This window comes from Acipenser ruthenus, chromosome 9 (genome assembly GCF_902713425.1).
Source record: "Acipenser ruthenus chromosome 9, fAciRut3.2 maternal haplotype, whole genome shotgun sequence".
Lineage (NCBI taxonomy): Eukaryota > Metazoa > Chordata > Actinopteri > Acipenseriformes > Acipenseridae > Acipenser > Acipenser ruthenus.
This window is the reverse complement of record NC_081197.1, coordinates 43843184-43863957: the sequence shown is the minus strand read 5'-3', so window position 1 is coordinate 43863957 and position 20774 is coordinate 43843184. Positions and strand designations below refer to the sequence as shown.

The window sequence follows — 20774 nt, the reverse complement described above, 5'->3', positions numbered from 1 at the left end:
CACATTCTCTCTAAGAATGCAAGCTCCTCCTCCCGCACTAGGCCATTTCAATGAGTGTGTTGACAGGGGAAGATAAGGGTATGTGTCACTCACCTCCCTGATTTTAGCCCTGTGACATGCAATAAATCAAGAGCACACTTAGCCAGCATCAACTATTGGCAAGTCTACAAGTATACAGCCCTGCCTTCAACGGCACTGTTCATGCTGTTGAGGGGCCAAATTATTATTATTATTATTTATTTCTTAGCAGACGCCCTTATCCAGGGCGACTTACAATTGTTACAAGATATCACATTATTTTTACATACAATTACCCATTTACACAGTTGGGTTTTTACTGGAGCAATCTAGGTAAAGTACCTTGCTCAAGGGTACAGCAGCAGTGTCCCCACCAGGGATTGAACCCACAACCCTCCGGTCAAGAGTCCAGAGCCCTAACCACTACTCCATCCATGTTCTAGAAAAATCTAGAATACACCCCAAATAACTACTGCCAAATAACTAAATCTTTGCTTTTATTTTAGTCTAGTGTGAATGTAATCTGTTAAACAGATGTGGACTATCAATGACTAATACCAGGGCTCAAAATGAACGGTGGCCATGCGACAACAGCCGTGGGTGCCCTTCTCAATTGCTGCAAAGCCCATCAAAATGTATGTCTATTCACTGTAATTATGACAGCTGTGCCCTTTTGCTAAAGCAACTAGACACACCTGTACATACCAAATTAGGAATTGTTTGCATCCAAACAATAACATGATTATGTGAGTAATTTGCATCAGCTGGGGAAAAACAAACAAACAGCAAACACTAGCCTTTCATGCACATGGATTTTTACCGCCCGTAATAAATCTCAGAAAAAAGTCTTAAAATAAAAAAAAAAATTAGAAGACCTTGCACACTCTGCAGGTCAGTAGTTTAGAAATGAATAACCACTTGTAAATTTTTCAGGTTTAAAAACATGATTGAGTGTAACTCACTTGAATACAGTTTAATTGCCGTTATCACCTTATTTTAATTTCTTTTTTTTTTTTTTTTTTTTTTTTTTTTAACCACAATGAAACCAAGACGGTAGGAAATACTTTTCTACATTGTATTACAGTTTATTATCATTATTTTTACATCTTATGATAAAACTAAGTTTGTTTTTTTCAGGTCATCCATAAATGCAACACAGCGCCTCAGCATTTTGTATGCTACACACGGGAACAGTATTTCAGAGTTTAGCTTGTGTTAAACTGTGTAGAACGTATACTATTAAAATTGAACAAAATAGTCCCATGACATAGTGGTAAAAACCAATGCATTCAGCGTAGGGAGCTATGTCCTTGCAGGCTCAAATTGAACCTAGCCTGCTGGTGGGCCTCCCAGTTTAATTTCCCAGTCAGGGATCTCGCCGCCTCTTGGTACACAGCTACCCCCTGGCTGCCAAGCGCTGAATTGCTGTCTGTGCTTCTTGGTGATGACAGCTCTGTTACTCTGAACAGTGAAGCAGGTTTGCCAAAAAAGTATTTTTTGACCCTGTGGGCACAAGTCACCCTCATGCCAGCAAACCAGTAGCCACACAGTTCATACAATTAAAAATGTACAGAGGCAGCTTTTGCCAAAAACAGCATTTTCTGAACAAATAAATACTTAAGTTAAACTGTTCTTTCTTTCTATGGCTAATAATTAGCTTTATATATGAATCCTAGGCAAAATTACACAATATCCTACACTTTGCCCTTGATTTAAGTTTAGTGGCCTTGGTGTCCTCTGTGAATTTATTTAAATGAAAGCCATTTTGGCCTTGCCCTTTCTTTCGCTGATTTACAGCCCTATAATACAATTGCAAGATTACCACCAAGACTGAGGTGTGAACCATATTTATTCATCATACTTTACTTCCTTATAATAAAACAATTGTTAAGACCACTTACTAAAAAAAACCCAAAACCTTTGAAAAAAGAACAACTGTTATGAACCACAACTTACAATTACAATAAATGACACCAAGACAATTATAGTAAGTTATACAAATTGTTAATTTTACTTGTCTGCTTACTTAATTTGCATTGAATAAAATAAACATCACATATCGCAGGGTCTGTGTGGTATGGCCCTTTATGTGACATTGACAAGAAGTGTTCACGAGTAGACCATGTTATTATCCAAACAAAACTGAACAAAAACTATTTACGATTGAGAATAAGTCAATAGAAATTTCAAAACAATTGTGATTGTGTTAAAAAGATATTAGCAGAAATATGTACAACTCAGCAGGCAACAATGTGTTTTGTTGTAATCACTATAGCCTGGTAAGTCACACTTTAAGGCTGTTGCACATGTAATCAATTTGCAAGGAAGTCCTTTACAACGCAGAACATATTTAACCTGTAACAATGGCGGCGTTTATATGCACAAGTCATGACAGTTTTCCTCATGACCTGTTTGCCATACTTTTCAGGAAATGCGTTGCTATGCAGTTCAGATTTAGGAAAAAAAAAAAAAACGTCCGTACCAATGCAGACACAGGAAATTTACTACAAGATTGGTCAATAATTCAAGATTGCCTTGACTGCTTTAGGCAGGTTCTCAAAATGTGTTATGTCTTGTTGTTACCAATTGGTTTTACTGATCCATCTACATTTTGATTCATGTATTATAAGGTTAAATTGGTACTCAAAATGAAGTCTAAATCACTGCTTAGCCTGGCTTCGTGTGAGCCAACCGCTTACTGTTTCCACATAGCTGCCCTGCACAGTAAGGGATCAATTTACCTAATGATGGCTTTTAGGTTCTCTGGAGGATACTAAAATGATAAATAATGTTAGATGCTTTCTGGCAGACTCAGTGCAGGTTAATAATCAGGAGTCACTCCTCCCCCAAATGGAGTTAGAGGTCAATACCCTTTTCTGTTCTCAAAGCCAATCTGATGCAACACAAAACTGACCTATTTTTATGGTCAGTTAGATAGTCTTCCAAAGCACTTAGAACGTTCATTTACTGACATCCATTTGCAATTTTATGCACCTCATTCTTATAACATGGAAACTGTTAAAATGGCTTTGAATACTACCAAGAGGCACTGATTATCCAAACTAATTGGAACCAGTGGGTATTCGTAGTGAATATCGATAATGCATCAGTGGTCTTACTAGGGTTGGAACAATAAAATCGGTAATATCGATAATCACAATCATTTTTTTGCAGCGATAATTTTGAGCACTGTGTACATTGGGAAGTTAAGTGTTGATTTTAAACAATATGCTTTTAACTTTACGTCATGGTTTCATTTTCATAATTTGTACACTGGCAAAGCTTGACTGGTTTTTTAACATAAAAACACAAATATTGTTGTTTGTAAAATAAAAATAAAGTAGCTCACTGTAAAATTACTGTAGAAAAGTGGAACTTTTGACTATTAAACATTTTGACACACATCTGAACGTAAATTAAATGTAATTGTAAAAGGAAAACAACAACAAAAAAAAACACAACCATATGGCACACATGTAATATAGCCTAAACAACTGTGTTCCGTTTTCATCCTTTCGGATCTTGCGTCCAAGTTGTGCCAGATTGAAGATCAAACCAGACTTCATACACCAATTCGACCACGGTGTCAGGGGACAGTGCCTCAGTTTCCCGCAGACGCTTCAAATCCAGCCCGGTAATTCGGGGGGGGGGGGGGGGGTCTGGCCTTGTCTTTACCTGCTTTTCTAAAAGTTTTCATGACTGACAGGAATACGTTCTTGTTGGTTTTAAACTCGCTGTCAGCAGAGATGTTAAAACATCTACTGTTAAAATATCTGTGGAGTTTCATCTCCAAATATATTAAAGGAAATAGGTGGAATGTCACTCATTTTTGGCAGTGGTTTTGTAACTAATAACAAATAAAATGGCATTTTGTCATGGAATTTAGAATGCAGTGGTGCGTAGTGATTTATTCAGTGTGAAGCAGCTCATTAGTATGCAAGCCATGGTATACTCTATATATACGCACGGTCATGTGATGCTGTATAACCAATCAGAGGTTGTTTATATATCTGTTCCCATGGCATTGCTATTGTAAAAAAGGGTAGTTGCACAAATAACAGAGAGTTAACTTAATGGAAGGATAGGCAGTTAATTTTATTAAACTGTCTGCATACTAGTTTGATTCTCTTAATGGCAGATTTACCACACAAGTAAAGAAAACAAATGCTTCCAGGTAATGTTAGCAATTTTGTTTCGTTATAATACATTTGGTGGCACTTTCTTTTATGAGAGTAAACGTTCTCGAATTAACATAAATGTTTAAATAAAAATATATGGATTATGTTATACTACATAATTTATTAATATACAGATTACAATAGGTGTATTTTTATATTCACATTTGTTTTGGGCACCCACCAGAAATTTAAAAACTCTGCGCCTATACCGTCTAGTTTTTTATTTCTTGTAAACTCAGTGACTGGAGGTTGTCATGCTGCTCAAGTATAAATTTGATAAAATACAAGAATTTTAAATATTTTATTTATTCAGCCGATAATCATGATTCAAGATAATTTACATACGATAATTGATAGCTGAAAATGTCTATCGTCCAACCCTAGGTCTTACGTAACACGGCACTACAGGACAGTTGAAAGGCATCTTATTGTAGAAGTAAAACTTAAAAGAGGCTCAGCAGGAATACACAGATAACGTGCAAAATACAATAAATACCGTAACGTTATTTTAATAAAATGGAATCCTTACAGATGCATAATACAAAAAGCCTTCAGAAAGTTTAGAAATGAATTCATTTATCTTCGTGCTTAAACAGGGGCAAAGACATACAACATTGCTTTAGATTTTGCCGAGCAACAGTAATGCGTAACCCTGTGCAAGTAATTTCAACAGTGCGTTCCTCAGTTCCACCCAGCTGTAAATATCAATGCTGAAGCACGACTGCTGAAAAGGGAAGGTCCCATTTCCTTAGTCTATTCTGGGTATAATTTCTTAGAAAGCATGTAAAGTGTACACTGCTGTGTTCTACAGCAAGGACAGAAAGTCGACGTCAGCAAAGCAGCATTTAGGCCTGTATGATATGTAAAGTATTTTCATTTCTCAACTATTTTTTAAAACAGGCATCCAATTTAAGCACAGTAAACCAAGTAAAACAAGCCTATTGTATGTGCTCCAAGATATGCTTGGCAAAGACAGTATCAATGGAGCAAGATTACAATCTTAACTTCTATGAAGTTTGATCTTTAGCTATACAATATAGGGAACAATTTGCAAAGCAGAACAGAATGGCATGAAGGGAACACCACATGTAGTTGCTCTTTCAGGCTCAGAAGACGCTTCAAGTGACCCAGAAGCCTCTTTAATGGGTTGCGGTTTTATACCTAGAATTTCTTTCCGCTGCTGGCTAAAACCACCTGACAATGTCAGGGTGAAACCTAGTTCGCTGTGGAAAAATATGAACATGAATGAGAAAATCTATCGGTCACTTTCCTTAGCCGGTACTTAAATTCTCTCAGTATTACGGCACTACTACCAGGAGATCGCTAGTATCTCATGTTGCGTGACCCAGACACACAAATCTTATTGTCCCAGGCCTGCGACTCATGCTGAAAGCTGAGTTTTGTGTGTGTGTGTGTGTGTGTGTGTGTGTGTGTGTGTGTGAAGAATACACTTGGGAGCACATGATGTCAAGTTAGTAGTTTTTAAAGCCCTTAGGAAGGGCTATTTTTCATAAAAGGGCTTGATTGTCTATACTAGTTTTGTCTTCAGGGTCTAAAATGACCCACAAAACTTTATTTAGATGACAGCTTTCAAAACATTAAAAAAGAAAAATAATGGATTTGCCAATTACCCTTTGAAAAAAAACATCCACAGATTTGATGAGCAGTCATTTATATTACAGGTCAGGGTGATTCAATACAGTCCCTGACAAGTTCACCGATATGCTGGGTAAAATGATAACACTGTGGTACAATGACAACAACAAGGCGCTAACCATACATATTTCACTTTCTCAATTTTAAATAATACTGGGACAAATATCCGAACAAACATTTTTTTGCATGCATTCCAAGGCAAAAAAAAAAATTTAAAGTCTGTGTCCGTTAGAAATGATTTTATCTGTGCGAGATTTTATACATGTTGTTGGAGGCTGACGGCAGGATTTACTCTGCTAGAAAGGTCTAAGGAAAGGTCACGTGTGCGTGACTTATTACCGGTTTGCTAATTTACATATGTTTTGCTTCATGTTTTGTATCATTTACAGACAGCATTTCTGTCAGTGCCCAGAGTGAAAGGGAAATTTGCTTCCAAATGTTTTTTAAACCTCATTCTGTTTAGAAAAAACGTCCTCGATCACACACGTACCAGCATAGGAAGTTGAGTGGTCACAACGTGCGATCATATACTGTATATGCAAAAAAAAAAAATACTGGAAAAAAAACACTGCATGCAAGTGTAAAAAATGATAACAAATGGACTGAATGGGCTAACACTGCTTCTAAAACACAGTAACTATGAGGCACACAGATAGAGCACATTTTGGAATTCCTAAAAATTGATTTTTTGTAGGAAAATTGGTGTGCTGACTGACCCTTACTCACCAGTGCTTTTTGTTGCATATAATTAGTTAAATGCAACATACTTTTTCCTGAAAACCTGCTACTTTTTGGGTTTGGTTTCGAAGAACAGATGTTTATTGTTTTTTGACAATTATTTGTGTTTTTCTTGAATGTGTATGCAAAAACAAATGAGTTATGTCTTTACAAAAGTCCACAAAATAAAATCCAATGTACTGTCATATTTTTCAGACCACAAATACTGGCTAAAACACGTATTTTAATATGCATTGGTCCTGAATTTTGACCTTTGACATTTTTTTGGTTCTAGAATGCCTATAAAATAACCAAATCTTAATGAATTGTTGTTACTTTAGACATTTTAAATGATTATTGGTGAGAAAATGAAAAAAAAAAAAATCTATCAATTATTTTTAAAGCCTTTCCTTAGCCCTACCTTAAAAGAAGCATGTTATGAATTTTCTTCCTCTCCACCATTGTTAGTGGAAGTCTCAGCGTTTTTGCATCCTATAAGGTTGGATTGCTTTAGATTGCTTTGTAGCTGACATTTTGCTAGAATCATTTCTAGAAGTTCTACACACTCTCTCTTAGAACTGAAATGCTACCCTTGTTGCAGCAGTTAGTTTTCAATTCCTGAACTGAAGCAAAGGTTCTGAATAATTCAACTAAGTCAGTCCATTCTAACAGGTAATCTCGTCATTCGATCTAGAATCTCAAACTGTAACTATTGTAAGAAGTGAAACCAATCATTAATACTCTCATGGAAGGGGTATTTTGAAACATACAACCATGTCGTTTAACATGTTACTTGCAGCCGGCTATATCAGGGAATGTGTTTGCTTTCCAACTTCTCATATTTTGAAAGATAAGGCATTTAAATGATTGTACTAAAACTGCTTCTACAGTTTTTTGGGGGTTTTTTTTAATCACATTTTCAATGTTAATGTGAAAGGAAATTGCTATGCAAATGAATTGATTTTAACTGTCTTGCATGTTTGTTGTGAGGAACAGAAACAAAAAAAAATCCCTTGAGAATAATTAGCATACATGCCAAAAGCATTGGACCACAACATGGTAATAATTTGCGATCAAAAGGTCAAGTTTGTATAAAATTATTATAATATACCCCTAATCAAACTTGCTATTAAAAACCTTCACACGACAAATATGCAACATAAGGTACTGTATGGGAAATAACCACAAAAAAAAAAAGATTTTCACTCAGCCACAAATCTGGGCATTGTAAACAAGTATATCAGTAATTGACAGCTCTAAGTTTAAAATTCAAGCCATCAGTATGATGAAAAAGTTGACAGCCAAGACATATATCAAAAGCATGTACACAATAGTATAGAAACAGAAATAGCAATGAAATGATTAATCACAGTTTGGTAATCAGTTCTCCAGATTCAGTGCCCCCCCTTTATAACGTTGTAGTCAAGAACTATAGTTAAGAGACAGTAATATTTGTGTTCCGCCTTATAACGAGAATACTAGTGTTAGAGTAATGGCATTATGGGGCAAATGGGAGCCATGACCGTACTGCCTTATAACCTGTTCTGCAGTATAACGGGCCGCCTTATAAAAGGGGGAGCACTGTAACTATCGCTATTATCTGCTGTATTATTGAATTGTGGTTTGTCACACTTGTACTTTGCTTGAACAAAAGTTATTGTATTTCTTGCTCTTATTGTATTACTTGTATTGTAACACTTGAAATGTATTTGCTTACGATTGTAAGTCGCCCTGGATAAGGGCGTCTGCTAAGAAATAAATAATAATAATAATAATAATAATATGCAACCATGTAAGTGCCACAGAGATAAGAGTGGTGTATGGACTGACAGAAACCCCTATTTATCCACAGAATATGATATTCTGTAAAAATGTTATTAAATTGTATTAATACCATGTCTCATGACAACTAGACAAGTGCTTCAAGACATCTTGAAAAATGTGGATTGTGAAATACGTACACACTACCACTTCCACAATATCCCCTTCACAATGAACACATTTGGATATAAAAACAGACCACCCAATAACCTTCCGAAGGTGGATTTTAAAACTATAAAAAATACACACCAGTGTTTTGTATTAAAATATAGAACATATTCTAATTCTTGAAAGAAAAACTAAATTTACTATAGCCAAATAGCAATTACTAGCTTTTTAAAAATTAAAAAGCAGCACTAGTCACCACGCTGCATGCAATTACGTCATCAATCGAATTTGGTCGAAATTATAATGGGCCATCTGCAAAGGGTTAAACATAAACTACTCCAGAGTTTAGCAAGCTTTAATACGTCATAACCAGCTGCTTTCCTTGTGACCTTAACTTGCTAATTTAAGAACTGCAGATCTGTCTTCTGCAAGTCTTACAGGAAACAGTTATTTCACAAATATGTTGTAAACAGAGTGTCAAACTAATGAGCAGCAGTGGCTTCACACAGATCAGACAATCCAATAATAGCAGACTTCATTCATCCCCTCCCCCTCCGTATACTCGGCTCACTGCACATCCCCCACAGTCTGACATTTCAGATTACACAAGAGCTTCAGCAGCACAGGGCTCACTGAAACGACACCAGACTAAATGTGGCAAAACTCGTCTGCCTGCTCATGTTCAAAGGTAGAAATGACAGAGACTGTACAATATAAATTTTCAAGACAACTGGATTATACATTTTGGACTTGGTGTACTTTGTCTTAACTGCAATGAACACCCTGCGTTTCCTTGGGGCATTACCTTAACTACCAAAAAAAAAAAACACACACACAAAAAAGGCTACCTCAGAGATAAGAAACTATGCATCATGTACCAGTAATGTGGCAATGAAGATTTGTTTTTGTTTTTTTTCTAAGTTTATTATGCTCTATACTGTACCTTCTCTTTAATTACACAATGCAGGTACTGGGACGGCATTGCTATTAAATGTTTCTTAATTTTCATCAGTTTCCCTAAAACATACATTTTCCTGTTTTGCTTTTGACTAGAATTGTGTGTGCAGAATGAACAAAGCACTTGATTAATTTGAGGAAACAAAACATCCTAGATTATCCATGATAATTAATCTAGTACAGTATGACGTAAAACAGACCAAGAAAAAAAAATACAATCATTGATCAGTAGATTAATAAATAGATGAAGAACACATCTATGGCTGTAAGCAATGACAGAATCCACCTAATATATGCATTTGGAATTCTTCAATTCCAATGGTATTGTTTTTGTACTTATGTGCTAACTTTCAATTCGACCAGCTGATGGAGTGCGTCCAGGGCAGATATCTCAGCTGTACTGTAAGAGTCTTCGTGATCATTTCCTTATTGGAAAATTCTTTCTACAAGTCCGTTCGTAATGTCATAGAAAAAAAAAAAAGACTATTTGTAATACTGAAGTTTTAGATTCTACATAAACGATACGTTTAAATGCATAATGAACATCCAACTCACACACTTTCCTATTGTTTATCCAAGTGACCGGTATTTCAGCCCCATTAGAGCAGATCAGACACAAATAAGAAATTAAAAGATAGCAAGTTGCGCAATGAACGAGTTCATCCAGGCCAATGTATTTGTCTAAAAGGCAAGTGGTTTAATCCAGTAGTACCCATTATTCCTTTCCAAACATGGCTAGCTTATTATAAACCCACTAGCCTATATTTATTTATTTAGGTCACACAGCTACTGTATGAGACCAACAGACTGTTTGTGGTCCATTGTATATTTAAGACAGAGCTTAAACTGAGAAACTCCACATTGCAGAGGACTAACTAGATGAATAGTTTACATTTAATATAAAAAATGATGTGCACTTGGATTCTTAGGTGGGGGACGGGACAGTGCAGTAGTATAATTTGTTACTCAACACAAATTTTAGGGGCCGGAAATGGTCATTAGGCCTAACAAATTTTAACTTCTAACATTTAAGCAGTTGAACAGACTGTTTATAGCAAGGCAACTTGACTGATATGTTTCATTATAGTGAATCGGAGCCAGAGTCCATGAATAAGTATGTGTGTGTGCATCTTTCACTCCCTCTGAATAGCTCTGGCTTTTTTTAGTATGCATTTCATACTTGAATTTGCAGCCAACATGGTGACACAGTTTGTAGACCTATATATATATATATATATATATATATATATATATATATATATATATGGGTATTTAGGTCCAGCACAAGATAGTTATCTAAAAATAGTGTGATAATGGCCCAATTAGGTAACACGTTTGTCTACTTTTAGTTTCTAATAGCTTTAAATTACAATCTATGATATTTAAAGACATGGACAACAAAATAAAATAAAAAGGGCATCATATATTTTCAGAATTTAAGCAATAATTGTTTGTTTTGTTCACATTAATGAAACAGCAGTGACAAAAAACTTATAAAATATAACTAACAAAACGTCCCTGCAGACACGACCCACACTTCTTAATAGTGGACTGCCATTTTTTTTTGTATTAAATTCACAAATCTAGAATGGAGCTGCATTTGTATGATTTGGGGACATACAGTAAATTACTCAACAGGCATGGCTGGTTCATTATCATCCACCTCGTGCAATCATGCCGCGGTATAGAAGAAACTGCCACTTAAGAATAAACATACCAAAATATAGGCTTGATACCAAAGTGGCCTAACTTTGTTGAAAAGTTACCACATGCAGCTTATTAAACTGTTAAACAAACACTTTTTTAGATCAATAAAACTAACCATATACATTTAACAGTATACACTTAGTTGCAGGACTAAAACCTTCTTGTTATTTTTACATACAAATAAGCTTACTTGAAAATATCTTAAACAATGCAAACAAATTCCTACACTGTACTTGGTTTGGTTGAACAGGTTTCAATATGAAAGCTGAACATTAATTTCAATAAATAATGACAATGAATGGAAAAATATTGCCTACTTCACTAAAAATAAAACAGGTTTCTGTTATTTTGAAATACCACTGCTTAATAACAGCAATGACATTTTATTTAGGGTTGGTGTTGAACTTAAACACAATGTAGAGAACAAAAACAAACTGAACTAAAAACTACCTAGCCTATATTTAAGTAATCATTTTTATAGTCTCCACTTAATTGCCCAGCGGCTTCTCTTTCAGTCATTCCATCCTAAGCCACTAATGTGAGCTACTGTAATACAGTCCGGATCAATGTTGCTCTTCTGCCATCCTCGGAGTGCCTTTCCATTTTTTTATTACATTTTAAACTGCTTAAAGGCATAGAATAAAATACTGAGCGAAAAAAGTGGAGTGGCAAAATACATAGTTTGCCCCCCCCCCATGATCAAAGTGTGGGGCACGTGCCCCCTCTGCCCTATGGGTTAGGCGCCTATGCCTGATACAGCTATACAGCAGTGGTGTGGAAAAAAGATCCTTCAGTAATAAGCCACAAATGCTACATGTTAACCATTTCAGTGTAAATTAGTAGTGATATTAACTTGATTAAACAGTTTTAAAAGCAATATATAAAATAAGGTAGACTCTCTGACTTTCATTATATAACCTACAATCTGAGAGGGATAAACATCATACAGTACAGTAAATGCACCTAATATGACACAGAAAACCACTCTTGTCTGATAAGCAAACTAGTACATGTACAATGCATATGAACATGCTTATCGCTGTAAACCTATTGATTTTCAGAGCATATTGCTTTGTATACAAAGTATTGCTTGCGGGGCAACTTGAGACAAAAGCTATAAAGTTAGCATCTAGGAAGATAATTATTCATGCTTTTTCTTTTCACAATCACTTTGAATCTAAAGCATTATGAAACTCTTCTTAGGGGTGTATCGATTCACACAGTGAACCGTGATATTTTTCTTGATGATACGACCCCTGTATTGATACTGTTTTTTTTATGTAAGTAAAATTTGATCTGTTAACATAAACATGAGCATGCACTTAGGCCCTGTCCACACTAGTTGCCTTTAAACCGGCTTAAAAGTGCTAAATACGGTTTGCGTCCACACCGTTTAATACCGTACTCGAGAACCGGACTCGAGACCACCTCGGGGGTTAGTCTCGAGTCCAGTTCTAATTAGATCTCATCAGGTAGTGCGGTTTATCAGAAGTGTGGACGCTGTAATATTGCACTACATTTTTTAGTGTATCCTCCAATATCCCAAAATGCTTTGTGGTATGTTTGGCGAAATACTCAGAACAGGTGCCTGAAGGACTTACTATCAATGTACACTCCACACAAGGTATTCACATTTTTATGCTTAAAAACAAAATCTGTCAGGACACCTCTGTTAAACTAGTGGGAAAAAAAAATAACTAAAGCACAATGTTAAAGTAGGCTCGGGAACAAACAATTCACATAATTTGTCAGCTCTGGTTGAAATAAAATTAAGGGGACCAGAATTAGGCTCAGGCAAGATCTGAAGATAAAAACAAAGATTGTTTTGTAATTAACAGCTTTTTCTGAGTTTAATTATGAAACAGAATCAGTTCAATTTGTTTTCAGGGACTTCACCAGATTAAAAATAAAACCTGAAAATGTCAAGCCCTACTGGTGTGTGTGTGTTTGCATTTACTTTCTCCAAAATACTTAGCAATATGGACCTCTGTTAATATGGGGCATAACACATTATTTTAAAATAAAACAGTGCATGGTGGGATACTATCGTATTCATTTCCACTGTTCACTGTGCTGCTAGGAATTGTAACCGAACTATTCTAATAGTGTGTGGACGCGTTAAACCCGACTAAACATGAAACGGTACTTCAGCGTGGACGCTTTGAGCTGGATTAATTAGAACGGTTTCGAGTTCAGTTCTCGAGATCAGTTATGTATGTAGTGTGGACAGGGACAGATTTGTGTCTATGCTGATAATTAAAGAATAGTATTTATTACAATGCACTCTAGCAGCCTCACCTACCATTCACTGTGTTAAGGGTGTTTCTGTCAAGCCTACCGACAGCTGAATGAAACGTAAGCAGAGTGGAGGCGGGTTATTAATATTGATAATCTCATCAGGGCGACGGCAAAATTCAACCTACTCTGGCCGGTTTAAAATCCAGTGGATTTTTGTGAACCAGAACATGTAGATCACTCAAAATATAAAATTATTATTTGTTTTAAAAGTAATCTGTATTTAGAGAACTGTTTTTTTGTTTTGTTTTGTTTTTGTCAGATTAAGAAATTAATCCAAGAACTGTGCACATTTTTATTTTAGTTTTATTATCATTATCATTATTACAGGGCTCCAGACTGAAAATGGTTGCAAATGCGGCAAAAAAACATTTGTAAACAGTTTTTTTGGGGTAAGGCGCATTGGCGCCTTTAACTAAAAAATGCTGCCTCTCCCTTTACAAGCATGTGTCAATATTTATGAATGTGCTGACATCAGTCTGTTATGGGGGAGAACATACATACCACATGTTTTAATAAACTGAAGCGCAAGAAGTAGTGTAGCAAATAAACTAATAATAATAACAATTTCATCCTATACAAATGTTTGTAAGTGCAACTGTGCCCACTGCAGCAGCAGTGAACTAAGATGAAATTAAAACATTTAGAAATTACTTGTGGTACTGTAGTTCCAGATTTAGAACAGTGTTACAAGTAAAATGTACATTTTAACACTTATTGCCAGCCTAGATGATCTGTTTATATAACCACATACAGTAGGATTAGATTTTAGATTACATGGACATAACAAAATGTGCCCATTGTATAGTCAGGATCCACCACAGTATGAAGCGTTGGTCTTCTTAATGTGTTATCAATCAACACCTGGGTCAGCCTATTTATGACAACTGAACTGATTATGCACCCAATACCAGTTCTATTTCTATTTAACAATTCACCAAAACCAGCCACATTCCACATTTACCTTGGGTAAAAGCAGAAGGAAATGCTGCTTAAAGCTCATTGCTGGCACTGCACCAGAGCATATCTATTGAGCACTGACTCTGTCCTATACATGATCTGCAAGTAGAATCAGACAGCCAGACACAACATTGTGTGGAACTTAACCCTGCAATATGAGAATGTGTGTAACCAATTAAATTAAAATACAAGTGCTGTAAAAAAAGAATAGGTGCACAAATGCTTCCCGCAACCACATACTATATGGCAACACCAGGCTCCAATGTAGATACAACTCAACCCAGTTTGTTTCTTTTTTATTTCAGTTTATGTCCCTCTCACTATATTTTGTAATAAAACCATACATCACTCAGCTTTTTTGTGGCGATATCCTAATAGACAGAAGATATTTAAAACCTTGGGTTTGCCAGTACATTATGTATTACTTACACTTTACATTTTCATTGAATGGCCCTAAAGCCCTTCAGCTTTGGTCTAATGCACACACCCTGGTCACCATTTATTTGTACTTAAACAACATTAGCAAGCTTTTAGTTTTTTTTTATGCATGGAAGCAATGTGCTTAGTTTGCAACATTTTGTAGGTGTGCAATTATTTAAGTACAAAGCTACAGTAGGGTCTGTTGTTAGAGGCTGCTGTATACCTCTGTACACCCAGACACTCTGCATTGTCTTATTGCGTACATAGATTGAGGGCTGTTACACGGGGGTATGTGTAATGTCTCATCCATTTTTCTGAATTGAAACTATATTGTATGAAAAACTGAATTTATACTAGTATTTATAGACTTAAAACATAACAGATCTGCGTACTTCAGGAGGCATTTTTATTGAAAACATTATTCCCTCAATCTATAAATTCTGACATTTTCAGCAAAAAAGTGTAAATGGGCGAGCTTCAACTGCCCTAGTTTAGACAGGCTCAGGTCTTAAATGTAAGGCACACATTGCTGTGATGCCGTCTGAACTGTATTCAAGAAATTAATTTAAATATAAAAAATAAAAAAAACACTTTAAATTGACATTTGTCCAGATAAATTTAAATAGACAGAATTCTGATTAAAGTGCATTTATTACAGTATTTTAATTTGTATTAAACTTTTAAAATATTTAAACAATATTTTGTTGTTCTCACAGGATTAACCCTTTGCAGTCCATTTATTAAGTGCGCGTCAGGCGCGTCAGGTCAAATTTATTTTCACACGCGCAGTTAATTTTAGACGCGCTGTTTAAAAGTATTTTTCTTCCACAGTCAAACGGGTTTAAAAGGCCCTACATATCAACAAAGCACTCACTAGGCATCTCCAGCCCCACCCCACCCCACCCCACCCTTTCGTTCGCTATCGCTTTCACATATGCTAAGAAATAAATAATAATAATAATAATAATAATAATAATAATAGTCGTACATACCGATCAATCATCTCCTGATCACTCGTTTTATCACCAAACTCCTCAATAATGCAATCCAAGTCATTATTTTATTACTATAACATCTCAAAAAAGCTCTGCAAATGTCCGTGATAGTCTCTATGCACTGATACAGTAACATCCAGCTTGTTTCATTATGACCGCCCATATGGGATGCCAATGGCAAGACTAATCATGAGATACGCCATTTTTATTTATTTATTTATTTTAATCGGCTTGTCTCGGCTCCTGTCGCTCCCACTCGGCCATTGAATGGTTTTCTCGGCTTTTTCCGGAGAAAAAACGACTAGAAACCTGTTTTTTGCGTTTTTTTGATGTCGATCAAGGTCAGACAACGGACCGGATAGGAATAATTGCAATGTCGGACCATATTACTTATGATGTCACGTCCATAACGGTCACGTCCATAACGGTCACATTCATAACGCTAATTTGGGCAATTATTATTTAAGAAAGTGTCAACATTTTTACATACAGCATAAAAACATAAAAACTGAGAAAGATATATTTGATAAAGGCAACTTTTTTTTTTTCATGGCCGGGTTCATGGAATTGCCCACAAGCAGGTTATATCAGTGTATCATACTGAAGCACTTTGTTGAGTATTTTATCTAAGATGTCTGAATGACACCCTACAGATTTGTTTATGTAAAATACAGTATTTTTTTTTTTCGTTTAGCAAACAGTCTAACTCTAGGTTAGAATGACCATGACCAGTGAACTAAAGGGTTCAGTTCACACTGTCTCTAGACTTGTTTATGAAACAGCTTCATTACACTGGTTTCAGACTACATCCCCAGCAGGGTTCAAACAAAGTTTTAAAAATAGCTTACTCGCTTTATTAGCTTTACTATTGGCTGACTGCAGCTTAACCATTGGAGTAAATCTGAACTTCAAGTGAAGTAACAGCAATTTTTCATCTACAGCATTGCCCTTGATATATCTGCATGCCAATTTAAAATAATAAAAACAAGTAAAGAGGTAAGAAAATGGATTTTAAAACTTTGGTTAGCACGCCTTTAAACCAGGGTGTTCTGAAACTATCAATGTCTTTCGCTGAACTACACCTGACTACATCTTAAACCAGACTGGCACAGGACTGAAAAACACCACATAAACAGGTGGCCTTGGAATGTGCACCGTCAATCTGTGAAGTTTAGTCCTCTGTGAATTGTCCAATTCTTTTTATCACAGATAGCTTGTAAAATTTCAATTTGTTTTAGTCCCGGACGAATTGACCATGCCAGTGTTATGTTAGACTTGATATAGCAATTCCGGGGTATTCACCTCAAAGCAATACCAGCCTTTACAATAACCCATAATACAATATTAAAATTGGTACACTGTCCTGAGATTCTACAGTTCAGTAAAACGCTATAATTGGGCACAACCAAATTGGGAACGGGTGAAAATACAAAACAGAATGCATATCACTCAAGGGACGAAGCGGTTATTCGACGTGGTCAGGGTGCTGGAAGCCTTTGCAAAATAATGTACAATGAAATGAAAAGGCACTCGGTTGAAGCGCTTCATTCTTCCTCAATCTTTACATCCGGTTCATGGTTTACAGATTATGCACAAAAGCACCCTCTCTGGCCACAACATCGCATTTCAGTTTGAATTTACCGACCTTCCATTGTTAAAATTTGTCCACATCTGGAAGGTTGGTTGCTAGACATCCTCTGCTTTTGAACAACTGAGGACAACTGATTTTTAGTCCTATGCAAATCATGCTTTAATGTATATAAAGCTTTAGGCTCTTCATGCTTGCAGTATTTCAGTTTTACCTACAATTCCGTAAAAGTATGATGGCATACATCAACTATCAACAACAGACAGTTCTATGTGTTGATGGCTTCAAGTCACCTCAAATTTAACCTGATGTTTGATTTTTCAAATCACCTTTGCCCAGTTAACAACAATGTTTTTTCCTAATATCATAGTCCATATCCAGGAAATGCAGTATACATTTGGAGTGACCCATAGTACATAGCATTCAACAACAGAAAAAAAAACATATTTCCATCTATCGTGATACTGGATATCAGACTATTCACACATTAAAACTGGACTGTGTTTCCATCATAATCACCAGAAAATCATACTCTAAATACTCACAGGTGAAAGTGAGATTTGCATGCAATGGATGTGTGATTGCATGCAGTCAGTAAGTAGACTAACTCAAGGAGACAAGTGACAGCTCACAGCCAGAGGCAGCAAAGAAAAACAGGTCTAAGTTCTGAGTAACCTGGAGAAGATAATATCTGAGAGGTGCAAGCAGCACTGACAGATGAACAGGACAAGCTGTGTGACTTAACAGACAAAAAAAATGCTCCTAATTTCCATCTTTATGGCCAGACAATCTGTGGTTCACTTATTATACACTTCTTGACAAATGTATACATATTCCAGACTATGATATAGAAAGCAAATACCACATGACAGAGCTGTTTTACTTGTTGTTTTGTCTCACTATGTACCTTTTCCACCCAATCATTACGTGTAACAGGTGACACTTAAAAGGTTATACAGGTCTTTGTAATATAATATAATATAATATAATGTTAATTGATTGTTAGCCCAACATGTGCATCCCCAAGCTGTGAAAATAAACCACTGATGAATATCTGCCAAAAGACCTGTGACATACTGATGTACTTTCACTCTTTTTACTAATGAAATACAGTACAGCATAATATATAGTTCAAACGCCTTCTCTTGACGTCCAAACTGTGGGCTACTTCACAAGTTTACTGGTGAACTGGACCAAATTGTATTTTTCCCTGGGGACAGAACAAAATATCCACAAGAAATGCTGACTACTAGCATATGATCACAACCTTTAAATAAAATAGAGTAAAGCAATGAGGGTCATTTTTTCTTGCACAAAAACAACAGTCAAAACACTTAAACACACAAACACATTGTCTGCTAGCAGAGATCAATGTGCTTCCCCTCCCCCGCAAACTTAGTTTACACTGTATGAAAATATGTTTAGTACTCTGCGGCACTTTGACACACAAAATAACACGAGAATAAATAACACAAATGCACATTGAATTAGTAATACAATTTACACTTCTGGAATAAATGCACTCAGGTGAAGCTGACACATCTTAACTATTTCCATAAAGAACAAATGTTTAAGTAAGAGTTGCCGTTTCAGGTTAGTATACCCATATGAATAAAACACCACAATCTATTTGCTTTCAATTTTAAAAAACAAGATCACATCTAAATTAACTACTAGAACTCAGATCTTAAAAGTAAATTAACAAGTCAAACTAGAGCATGTTGCATTATCATAAATTTTGACGGGGAATTTCCTTTAATTGCTTAAACTTTACAGAACAACCAGTTAGAGAGAGGAAGAGAAAATGTTCAAACTCACCTTAAATCTGACTGTGTGCGCTTATATTCCACAGCTTTCACTTCCACCACCACAGACGAAAGAGATTCCAACTTCAGTTAGAAAATGCAGACTTTCTTCACATATTATTAATCGTTATAACTCTCGGTTTACGGTTCCTGTGTGTGCTTAAAAGCCTGTAATCCGCAAAATCGGAGGGGGAAAAAAAACAATTGTCAAGTTTGAAGAAGAATGAAGTCAGGAGGTGCTGCTAACTACTTCATTCCCAGAGTTAGTGTGTGTGTGCAGCTACGGAGACCAGAGAGACAGCGAGAGAGAGCGTGACTTAAAGGGTAAAATCTACAAATGACCTAAAACCTGGAGGAACCAAGCACAATTATTAGAAACACGCCAATAATTAGAAAAAATAATACATGCACCATGCACCACAGAATTATATAGAATTAGAAATGAATGACTAACTCATAATAGCACTGTATTTTATTTATTTTACATCAACATACGCCCATGTTTTATTTAAATTGTGATATACGTATATACTATTGTACTACACAACCCGTAGTTAATATAATTACTAGCATCAACGTACCACCGATTCTTACTCAAAAATACAATATGGACATAACCTCGATGTCTCAAAATGTCTCTAGGTTGTGTAAAAAAGACTGATATACATGTGCGTGAATATGAATCAGCAGAAACGACAAAGTGATTATTTTACCACTGTTTAATAAGGACTCACATTTCTCAAAAATGTAATACTTCATTAATCATGCACAAATCTTACAAAACACACTCACGTTTACTGTAAAATGAAGAGCAAACTATAGTCTTATCTTGAAGCAACATTACCTCCTTTCTGTTCCATGTGCTTCCCTTCCCCCACCTCGCCCGTGGTGTGTGTCTGTGTGAGTGCGCGCTGTTTTTTTCGCCTGTACGGTCACATTGTGGTTGATTAAATTCTCTTTTCGCCTTGGTCAGTCATTCATTTTTGGAAAGTAAATAACAAGTTGACATCATTACAGCTCTCTGCATTAGTGTGACATTCCTTTGCTACCACGCACTTTTTGGTAGATGCGCAAACGAATTTGCAGAAGTGTTAGAAATGCCTGTCATCCATTTCCCACAGCGGCTTACACACAGAATTTCAGATGAGAAGCTCTGGGTCAATCTAATCGTTCTGGACGATCTAAATGCATTAAAAAAAAAAAAAAAAAAAGTGTTTAATGACAATGTGCCTCAATGTCAGCGGTCCGTTGGACAATGAAAACCATGTGAAATAACAGGGTTCAAGGCATAATTTGCAAATACCTCATTACATATGTTTATATATATATATATATATATATATATATATATATATATATATATATATATATATTAGTGCTGGGACAAATATACGAATATTGCCTATTGGAACGAATATTTTTTTTTTTTATTATTTCGAAACATTCGTTTTGGATAGCCTATTTATAAACTGATTTTGTTTTCTCCCCATTCCTCATCCACTAAACATATTATATTTTAATGTAAGCATTTCAATTTAGTTTTTGATCA

At 35.8% G+C, this 20774-nt stretch overlaps 1 protein-coding gene across 6 annotated transcripts in view; it reads right to left on the bottom strand.

Annotated features, from left to right (window-relative positions):
* The window catches only part of LOC117405693 (F-box-like/WD repeat-containing protein TBL1X), a 57595-nt gene extending 37224 nt beyond the window's left edge, over nt 1–20371 (bottom strand). For 2 of the 6 annotated variants that reach the window (XM_034008961.3, XM_034923574.2), the window contains exons 1-2: nt 20070–20371; nt 19239–19393 (exon numbers count right to left, since the gene is read on the bottom strand). The gene's annotated coding sequence lies outside the window, so the exon portion shown is untranslated. Of the gene's footprint in view, nt 1–19238; nt 19394–20017 lie in introns of all 6 variants that reach the window. The other 4 variants (XM_034008962.3, XM_034923575.2, XM_034008967.3 and 1 more) reach the window with 4 other exon arrangements.
* Nucleotides 20372–20774: the final 403 nt, after the last annotated feature.